This window comes from Cherax quadricarinatus, unplaced genomic scaffold (genome assembly GCF_038502225.1).
Source record: "Cherax quadricarinatus isolate ZL_2023a unplaced genomic scaffold, ASM3850222v1 Contig2375, whole genome shotgun sequence".
Classification (NCBI taxonomy): Eukaryota; Metazoa; Arthropoda; class Malacostraca; order Decapoda; family Parastacidae; genus Cherax; species Cherax quadricarinatus.
Window position 1 is genome coordinate 9,057 of NW_027197401.1, and position 8,444 is coordinate 17,500.

At 36.9% G+C, this 8,444-nt stretch overlaps 1 long non-coding RNA gene across 1 annotated transcript in view; it reads left to right on the top strand.

Annotated features, from left to right (window-relative positions):
• The first annotated feature begins 377 nt into the window (after positions 1-377).
• The window catches only part of LOC138851841 (uncharacterized), a 46,646-nt gene continuing 38,579 nt past the window's right edge, over positions 378-8,444 (top strand). The window contains exon 1 of the long non-coding RNA XR_011391429.1: positions 378-486. This is a non-coding gene — a long non-coding RNA (uncharacterized lncRNA). The remainder of the gene's footprint in view (positions 487-8,444) is intronic.

An 8,444-nucleotide genomic window follows, 5' to 3' on the forward strand; every position in this document is an offset into this window, starting at 1 on the left:
AGATCTGCATTTGGAGCCCCCCCCCCCTCCCCTGCATGTAGATCTGCATTTGGACAGTTTAAGGGTTAAGTATTAGGATTAATTTTCTCAAATTGCATTGCCTAACAATATTTTTTTTTACATGTAAACTACATTATCTGTGCACTGCATAAAAGAAATAAAAAACTGAATTGTAATGTATGAAGTATTGTGGTAAAGTTGAGCAGTTCCAGTGGAGGAGGGTCTTAAATGTCACTGAAGGGGGTTTTGATTCAAGGAATTGAACCTGCACTCCCCCTGTATCAAATCTGATTGCATCTTATTCCCCTAGGCACTGTATGACCCTACAGGTTTAGTCATCACCCACTAATACACTATTAATCTGTGTACAAATAAAGTACAATACAATATGTATATTATTTTTTTCAGTGGAGAGTGATGTACTTAACCCTGAACCTTGTGGGAACCTTGAAGAATGCTTCCTTAAATTGTCTTTGGCAGCAAAAGGTAAGTTCAGATTCACGCTAAGGTAAGTTTACATTCATGCTAAGGTAAGTTTACATTCATGCTAAGGTAAGTTTACATTCACACTAAGGTAAGTTTACATTCACACTAAGGTAAGTTTACATTCATGCTAAGGTAAGTTTACATTCATGCTAAGGTAAGTTTACATTCACACTAAGGTAAGTTTACATTCACACTAAGGTAAGTTTACATTCATGCTAAGGTAAGTTTACATTCATGCTAAGGTAAGTTTACATTCACACTAAGGTAAGTTTACATTCACACTAAGGTAAGTTTACATTCATGCTAAGGTAAGTTTACATTCATGCTAAGGTAAGTTTACATTCATGCTAAGGTAAGTTTACATTTATGCTAATATTTTACTCTACACTAGAATTGTAGGTAGTAAGTTATGCCCTTGTAGTCTTAAGTTAGGCTTAAGCTTGCCCAAAATGCTCTGCATAACCATGGGGTTTAAACGTGCACTCAAGTGTGAAAATGCTCTACATAACCATGGGGTTTAAACGTGCACTCAAGTGTCAAAATGCTCTGCATAACCATGGGGTTTAAACGTGCACTCAAGTGTCAAAATGCTCTACATAACCATGGGGTTTAAACGTGCACTCAAGTGTCAAAATGCTCTGCATAACCATGGGGTTTAAATGTGCACTCAAGTGTCAAAATGCTCTACATAACCATGGGGTTTAAACGTGCACTCAAGTGTCAAAATGCTCTGCATAACCATGGGGTTTAAACGTGCACTCAAGTGTCAAAATGCTCTGCATAACCATGGGGTTTAAACGTGCACTCAAGTGTCAAAATGCTCTACATAACCATGGGGTTTAAACGTGCACTCAAGTGTCATCCATTTCTGTATAAACAAAGTATCATACTGAAATAACTTGTATAAATAACAGAAGGAATATTTAGGTGATGAAAAGCAACTTTAAGTAATTATTTTGCTAAGTGTGTATTTAGCAACAACATTAATTACCTTGCATTAGTACAGTATTAAGATAATTTAGCAACAACATTAATTACCTTGCATTAGTACAGTATTAAGATAATTTAGCAACAACATTAATTACCTTGCATTAGTACAGTATTAAGATAAAATGAAGATTTGTTAAAAGTTAACCACTCTTATCTTGTCTTGACTTAAGTAGTTATTATGTATTAGGATTAATCTGCCCAAAATTTCCTGGCATGATAGTGGCTTTCTTTGTACTTAACAAATCAAAATTGTAATTACACATTGTAACCTTTGCAAAGACATAAAATTTTTATTCTCTACTCTTTCTTTTATTCTTTAAGTAATACAGTAGTTCTGTCTTATGGATCAAAATTAACACACTTGACTGTGTGTAACTGCTAAGTTAAAACAGACCTTGTTGTGGTCTTAGTAACAAATTAGGATACACAAAGTACAGTGGACCCCCGGTTTACGATCAGCTCCCAATGCGACCAATTATGTAAGTGTATTTATGTAAGTGCGTTTGTATGTGTATGTTTGGGGGTCTGAAATGGACTAATCTAATTCACAATATTCCTTATGGGAACAAATTCGGTCAGTATTGGCACCTGAACATACTTCTGGAATGAAATAATATCGTAAACCGGGGGTCCACTGTACCGTATTTTATGGCATCGAAGATGCCATAAAATACGGCAGAGACCGAAGGTTACATTGCTCATAGGCCTCATCCTCAGCCTAGAGAAGTGTTTTGATACTAGACAGTAATCCAAGCTCCTGTATATGACCCAATAATAAATCATGTAAACTGTTATGGTGTTTGGCTTGTCGTGTTTGTGGTATTAAAAAAGTTGTAGTACAAATGTACCCTACAGTATTAGATAGTAAAGTCAACAAACTTAAAAGCATAAATATAAAATATTTTTAAAATACAAATATGCTGATGACACCAAAATAGGCTGTCCAATTCATTCTAATGAGGACACTAGAGGACTCCAGGATGATTTGAATAGACTGATGCAGTGGTCGAAGAAGTGGCAGGTGCAGTTTAATACAGTGGACCCCCAGTTAACAATATTTTTTCACTCCAGAAGTATGTTCAGGTGCCAGTACTGACCGAATTTGTTCCCATAAGGAATATTGTGAAGTAGATTAGTCCATTTCAGACCCCCAAACATACACGTACAAACGCACTTACATAAATACACTTACATAATTGGTCGCATTCGGAGGTGATCGTTATGCGGGGGTCCACTGTATAGTTAAATTCAAAGTTCTAAATGATGATCAGGAAAATAACCATGCCACATATAAACTAAATAATGTAGATCTTTATATTACTAATTGCGAAAAGGATTTAGGAGTTCTGGTTAGCAGTAATCTGAAACCAAGACAACAGTGCATTAGTGTTCACAATAAAGCTAACAGAATCCTTGGCTTCATATCAAGAATCATAAATAATAGAAGTCCTCAAGTTGTTCTTCAACTCTATATATCTTTGGTTAGGCCTCATTTAGATTATGCTGCACAATTTTGGTCACCATGTTACAGAATGGATATAAATGCACTGGAAAACGTACATAGGAGGATGAGAGTTGATGCTTGGTGATTATCACCCTCTCCTGGAGGTCACTCAACCATTGCGAAAGTCTGATATCGTCGCCATTCTTAAGAATACTCCTCGTTCATTCGGCAAAAGATGCAAAGTTGTATACAGCGATTATCTACTTGGTGGACATGTTCTACCCAAGGGTCATGGTCGCTTTGTAGTGATGAAGGAAACCCCTCACGTTGTCTCTGTATTTCTGCCTAGATGGGACCTTAATCTACTACAATGGCGGCAATCCTCGGTTCGCCAACAAAATAGTAAATGACTACTACAACCAGCATCCCTGCTTTAGAAGACTCCTAAGTGTTCGTGAAGTATGAGAGTATGCTGGTATCTGCGTGTACCATGCTATAGCATTCATGGACTTAGTTGTTAGTTCCACGCTCACGGACCCTGATGACATCATCCGCTGGTTCACCATTAGGATGAAATATAACCCGGATATTACAGCAATCAACATAGTCAAGTCAATGTTGACTGAATTCAATAATGATATAGATACTTCCTGCAATGATCCACAAGGGAGCGTATTGTTGGCAGACGTTAAAGATCATCTACTAGTTGCTAACAAGAAGACTCGTAAGCGTCCACTGGACACTGAGACGCCTTCAACACCTCCACAAAAGATGATTAAACTCTGAATGATCAGATAAAGAGAACACCAAGAAGTTGTGTGTGTGTGTGTGTGTGTGTGTGTGTGTGTGTGTGTGTGTGTGTGTGTGTGTGTGTGTGTATTTATGATTTATATTTTACATTTATATATTTAGTATAAATTCAATAACAATGGTATTTCATTTTTTTTATGTTTGAGTTAATAATGTAATAAGGAGGATATTATTATTATTATTATTATTATTATTATTATTATTATTATTATTATTATTATTATTATTATCATTATTATTATTATTGTAAGTTCCATGGAGTTTCCTTAAAAATTAGATAAAACAAATAAAAATATTGAGTGTTGGCCAGACAACACTGTAGAACTTTTATCAAGCATACCACGGGTGGGGTTAGAACTCCAGGTCACACATATTATATTTTGTTGGGATTTTTAACACTGGAGGGCTAGCCAACCAGGATAACCCAAGAAAGTCAGTGTGTTATCCAGGACTGTCTGTCTTATTTCCATTGTGGTCTTCAATCTTGTCCCCCAGGATGCCACCCACACCAGTCCACTAACACCCAGGTACCTACTTGCTGCTAGGTGAATATGACAACAGGTGTAAGGAAACACATCAAAATATTTCTACCCCGTCGGGAATCGAACCCGGACCCTCCGTATGTGAAGCAAGAACATTGCCAGCCAGGCCACCCAGGATGCCACCCACACCAGTCCACTAACACCCAGGTACCTACTTGCTGCTAGGTGAACAGGACAACAGGTGTAAGGAAACATGTTGAAATGTGTCATTAACTAATGTGTCATTAACTAATGTGTCATTAATGTGTCATTAACTAATAGCGGGTAGGACACTAACTGTTTAGTGTCATTAAACAATTCAAGCTTCAAATTCATTTGTTTGTTTTAAGTTGTACAAAGTTAATAAAGTTTACATTTAATAAAACACTGATGGACACAAAACAAAGCCATTAACTAGTATGTAAGACATTTCAGACAAAAATACAAAATAACAAAGGTAGCTAATAAACAATGGTACAATTTTTAAAAATATGACTTAATGTTGTAATGTGATTCAATAATGTTGAGTTAAGTAAAACTTGTACAACAGTTAACTACAATTATATGTACAATAATGTTGAGTTAAGTAAGACTTGCACAACAGTTAACTACAGTTATATGTACAATAATATTGAGTTAAGTAAAACTTGTACAACAGTTAACTACAGTTATATGTACAATAAAAGGTACATAATGTACAAGAAGTACACTTTTAAAAATATGATTTATTATTTTAAACTCATTCATTGATCTTCAGTTTTGTGGGATGACTGAATAAACATGTTGGAGATAAAGGAACTTACTAAGTTACAGTAGAAATATAATGGGACCATGTGAGTAATTAGTTTTGTATGGAAGTTGGAGCAACAACAGAGTTAAATGAGACAGTTTTGTTTGACAGAATATTGATGGTTCAGTTATGTTTGACAGATGTTATTTACCAATACTATTACTACTATTACTACTATTACTACTATTACTACTATTACTACTATTACTACTATTACTACTATTACTTCTTCTTCTTCTTCTTCTTCTTCTTCTTCTTCTTCTTCTTCTTCTTCTTCTTCTTCTTCTTCTTCTTCTTCTTCTTCTTCTTCTTCTTCTTCTTCTTCTTCTTCTTCTTCTTCTTCTTCTTCTTCTTCTTCTTCTTCTTCTTCTTCTTCTTCTTCTTCTTCTTCTTCTTCTTCTTCTTTTCTTAGTGTTTTTAATAAGTAATGTTATTCAGGTATACACAGTTACACATATTATCATACATAGCAACAACATGTGTGTAAAGTACCTGGGATAACACACACATATTATCATACATAGCAACAACATGTGTGTAAAGTACCTGGGATAACACACACAGATTATCATACATAGCAACAACATGTGTGTAAAGTACCTGGGATAACACACACACATTATCATACATAGCAACAACATGTGTGTAAAGTACCTGGGATAACACACACAGATTATCATACATAGCAACAACATGTGTGTAAAGTACCTGGGATAACACACACATATTATCACACATAGCAACAACATGTGTGTAAAGTACCTGGGATAACACACACAGATTATCATACATAGCAACAACATGTGTGTAAAGTACCTGGGATAACACACACATATTATCATACATAGCAACAACATGTGTGTTAAGTACCTGGGATAACACACATATTATCATACATAGCAACAACATGTGTGTTAAGTACCTGGGATAACACACACATATTATCATACATAGCAACAACATGTGTGTTAAGTACCTGGGATAACACACACATATTATCATACATAGCAACAACATGTGTGTAAAGTACCTGGGATAACACAAAAATGTCAGAGTGACTTATTTCCATTGGGGTCCTTTTAATACCTTATTATTATAATATAAAGGTTATAATATCTTATTATTATACTATAAAGGAGAAATACTAGGAATAAGTTAAAATGAGTTATTTATATTTACACGTGTGTTAGCTAAAAAAAAAAATAAAAAATCATTCTCCTCCCTTTCTGTAGCTACATTCATCAGACACCTTTCGGCAGTCTTCTTGAACTGGTTCATGCTATGACTGGCTTTGACATGTGCGGGTAGTCTGTTCCATTCCTTTATTGCTGTACAATAAAAGGTGTTTGAAGCCTGGCCAATGACTGTGGCTACAACAAAGTTGTATTCTCACTGTCAAGATGCTGTGTAACTTAAGTTGTGTTCTCACTGTCAAGATGCTGTGTAACTTAAGTTGTGTTCTCACTGTCAAGATGCTGTGTAACTTAAGTTGTGTTCTCACTGTAATGATGCTGTGTAACTTAAGTTGTGTTCTCACTGTCATGATGCTGTGCAACTTAAGTTGTGTTCTCACTGTCAAGTTGCTGTGTAACTTAGTCAACTTTCTTTCACCTCTACACTAGGATTATTTCTGACCTTCAGCAACAGTGTTTCACTTTATAGACAGTTAATTGTCACTTGTAAGCCTGTATTAAGACTTTAAAAGGCTCAAAGTGTATTTCAGTGTAGTTATTCCTTACATTTATTAACTCAGTGTAATACACACTGTGCTCAGTGTAACTCAGCTATTAAATGCGGTTACACAATTAAGTTTCTTGTCCTAGTGTCATTGCTATTTTTTTTTTTTGTATTATCACACTGGCCGATTCCCAACAAGGCAGGGTGGCCCGAAAAAGAAAAACTTTCACCATCATTCACTCCATCACTGTCTTGCCAGAAGGGTGCTTTACACTACAGTTTTTAAACTGCAACATTAACACCCTTCCTTCAGAGTGCAGGCACTGTACTTCCCATCTCCAGGACTCCAAGTCCGCCTGCCGGCTTTTCCTGAACCCCTTCATAAATGTTACTTTGCTCACACTCCAACAGCACGTCAAGTATTAAAACCATTTGTCTCCATTCACTCCTATCAAACACGCCACGCATGCCTGCTGGAAGTCCAAGCCCCTCACACAAAACCTCCTTTATCCCCTCTCTCCAACCTTTCCTAGGCCGACCCCTACCCCGCCTTCCTTCCACTACAGACTGATACACTCTTGAAGTCATTCTGTTTCACTCCATTCTCTCTACATGTCCGAAGGCCACCTCAACAACACTTCCTCAGCCCTCTGGACAACAGTTTTGGTAATCCCGCACCTCCTCCTAACTTCCAAACTACGAATTCTCTCCATTATATTCACACCACACATTGCCCTCAGACATGACATCTCCACTGCCTCCAGCCTTCTCCTCACTGCAACATTCATCACCCATGCTTCACACCCATATAAGAGCGTTGGTAAAACTATACTCTTATACATTCCCCTCTTGCCACCAAGGACAAAGTTCTTTGTCTCCACAGACTCCTAAGTGCACCACTCACTCTTTTCCCCTCATCAATTCTATGATTCACCTCATCTTTCATAGACCCATCCGCTGACACGTCCACTCCCAAATATCTGAATACATTCACCTCCTCCATACTCTCTCCCTCCAATCTGATATTCAATCTTTCATCACCTAATCTTTTTGTTATCCTCATAACCTTACTCTTTCCTGTATTCACCTTTAATTTTCTTCTTTTGCACACCCTACAAAATTCATCCACCAATCTCTGCAACTTCTCTTCAGAATCTCCCAAGAGCACAGTGTCATCAGCGAAGAGCAGCTGTGACAACTCCCACTTTGTGTGTGATTCTTTATCTTTTAACTCCACGCCTCTTGCCAAGACCCTCGCATTTACTTCTCTTATAACCCCATCTATAAATATATTAAACAACCACGGTGACATCACACATCCTTGTCTAAGGCCTACTTTTACTGGGAAATAATTTCCATCTTTCCTACATACTCTAACTTGAGCCTCACTATCCTCAGTAAAAACTCTTCACTGCTTTCAGTAACCTACCTCCTACACCATACACTTGCAACATCTGCCACATTGCTCCCCCCTATCCACCCTGTCATACGCCTTTTCCAAATCCATAAATGCCACAAAGACCTCTTTAGCCTTATCTAAATACTGTTCCACTTATATGTTTCATCCGTAAACACCTGGTCCACACACCCCTTACCTTTCCTTTCCTAAAGCCTCCTTGTTCATCTGCTATCCTATTCTCCGTCTTACTCTTAATTCTTTCAATTATAACTCTACCATACACTTTACCAGGTATACTCAGCAGACTTATCCCCTATAATTTTTGCA